General features: G+C 36.8%; 1 pseudogene; it reads left to right on the top strand.

The window, feature by feature from the left end:
- The window catches only part of LOC102484937 (YEATS domain-containing protein 4 pseudogene), a 63,048-nt pseudogene extending 62,414 nt beyond the window's left edge, over window positions 1-634 (top strand).
- The last annotated feature ends 2,069 nt before the right edge of the window (window positions 635-2,703 follow it).

Raw genomic sequence — 2,703 nt, 5'->3', positions numbered from 1 at the left:
AGAAGATGGACACACCCATCAGTGGACAGTCTATGTGAAACCATATAGAAATGAGGATATGTCAGCATATGTGAAGAAAATCCAGTTTAAGTTACATGAAAGCTATGGCAATCCTTTAAGAGTTGTTACTAAGCCTCCATATGAAATTACTGAAACGGGATGGGGTGAATTTGAAATAATCATCAAAATATTTTTCATTGACCCTAATGAAAGACCTGTAACCCTGTATCATTTATTAAAGCTGTTTCAATCGGACACCAATGCAATGCTAGGGAAAAAGACAGTGGTTTCAGAGTTCTATGATGAAATGATATTTCAAGACCCAACAGCGATGATGCAGCAGTTACTAACAACATCTCGTCAACTAACATTAGGAGCCTATAAACACGAAACAGAATTTGCAGAACTTGAAGTGAAAACCAGAGAAAAATTAGAAGCTGCCAAGAAAAAAACAAGTTTTGAAATTGCAGAGCTTAAGGAGAGATTAAAAGCAAGTCGCGAAACTATAAATTGTTTAAAAAATGAAATCAGAAAACTTGAAGAAGATGATCAGACGAAAGACATATGAACAGTTCTGAAGAAAACCTGGTTGAAGACTAAAGTGAAAATGAGGATGATTTTAATGGCGAAATGGACTTGATGCAAATGCTGTGGTGTTTCTCAGAGGAGCTGCACATGCGCTTGTTGACTTTGGATTTCTCAGCAAAGGCTCAAAAGCATCGGTACTATTCAAGCACCCTGTAACCAGAGACTATGTGTATAGTAGGAATAGATGTGGTCTAGACCAACTCATTTTAGGGGACTTCTTTGATGTTAAGCACAATTTTAACAATTTTTTATTGTGGTATAAGTGTAGGTTATTACCCTTTGACAGGTATCAAATTTTCATAATACAGTATAACTTGTATATATTTTGTACTCCTCTTTTAGTCAGAATTAGTGATACAACGAACATGTGTATTTCATTTCCTTAACTTCTTACCTGTCCCTTGCTTTCTCTTTTGTATATGATGTGCCCAATAAGTACTCACTAAAAGTAGTTCTCAGATTCCCCCCCCAAAAAAAGAACTCACAGTGCATGAGTAAAAGTACTCTTTCTATCTCTTCCTAATGAACTATGTAACTGTTGCGTACAACTTACCTATCTCTAACTGGACCAATAATTGATACCCACAAATTTTTTCAGATTATAAACTCTTATCTCCCATAGTCCTCTACATGGAAATTATCAATTCTTCGTTTGTCGGCTATGTTAAGATTATTTTTGTTAATTTATGAGATTGTTGCTTTATTTTTAATTTTTTTCTTTATAACTGCACCTCACAGTAAAGAATGTCATAGACAATTTAGTGCATACTTGTAGAATAACCATTGGAGTGGGTTTTGTATGTTCACAGCATAATGTTAAATGCTGAAGGTGGTCAATATGTTTTATTACACATGATATACAGATTTTTAAAGACTAGCTTATACACTACAAAGATATGTTATGATTATTTGTAAATCATTACAGTAAATATTTAAAGAGAAAAAAAGAAGAGAGAATAAATAGAGAAGGAACTGAGGACAGATCCCTAGAGACACGTAAAAGGAGTTGTCGAATAAACAATAAGTGGTTGGATCAGTCAGTGTGGGAAATGACAGTGAGAAATGGAAAGAGAAAAGAATCAAGATTATTAAGTGGATTGAGACTGAACTACAATGGAAAACACTTTTGTAAGGGTTCTATCATGTAGAGCTGCATGAGTTTATATAGCAAACTTAGGTGACCCAGAAGGAAAGGTGAATTGAAACATGGTGAGGAGTTTGCTGTACACATTAAGTCAGGAGGAAGCAATGTCAAGTGTTTTGAGGGTGCTGGTGAAAAAGCAGTTGAGTTTAGAGTACATAAACAAGAGTGTTGGGCCAGCAGGTAGCACGGTGGTCAAGGCACTAGATCTCATGTGGCCAACTCTGCGGTTTAAGTCCCAGACCGGGTACCTGAAAAAACATGTTGGGCACATTTGAGAGCATGCCCAAAATCCCCAGAGGAGAATGGAAGAGAAAGGGTTGCAGTTTGGCCATCCCACATCCCCTCCCCAGGGGTGGGAGGGTGATTTCTCACTTTCCCTCCCTGTTTCTTTCTTTCTCTCCAGTGAGTGCACACTCCCTATAGCATCAAAAAAAGGCTGTGACTATAGGAGAAATCAGGTATTCTAGAAATAAAGTGATACTGTGGAAGAACTAGATTTCTTGATGGTCTTGAAGAGCGAGTATTGTGGTAAAGACATAAAAGAGTAAGAAAGGCAGTTGTGATGCGAGGATGGAGCATGGAATTTAAGATTCCAGAAGCATAGTTGTTCCTGAAAGTGACAAAGTTTAGAGCTTGATATTCAAAGTGGAGCAGAGCTGAAGGTCATTAGAGTGGAAAAGATTTATAACCTCCCATAGAATAGGATCATATCCACGAACGTGCTTTTCTATTTCCTAGCAGTGCCAAGCACAGATGGATTTTCTTTTTGTTGTAAAAACAATATAACTACATTTTGGAAAATAGAGGGGGAGAATTACTCACATTTCCACCACCTACACAACACATGGTCTTGATTAGTGTGGTGCCTTCAGCGTAATGCACACTTACATATGATTGTATAGCCTTTCATTTTAAATAAACATTATAATGTAAGCATGTTCCATGTTACAACTTTTAAAATTAAGTAGTGG

Source organism: Tupaia chinensis, unplaced genomic scaffold (genome assembly GCF_000334495.1).
Source record: "Tupaia chinensis unplaced genomic scaffold, TupChi_1.0 Scaffold000028_1, whole genome shotgun sequence".
NCBI lineage: Eukaryota > Metazoa > Chordata > Mammalia > Scandentia > Tupaiidae > Tupaia > Tupaia belangeri.
Note: the sequence above shows the minus strand (reverse complement) of the source record. Positions and strands in the feature narration are given on the sequence as shown.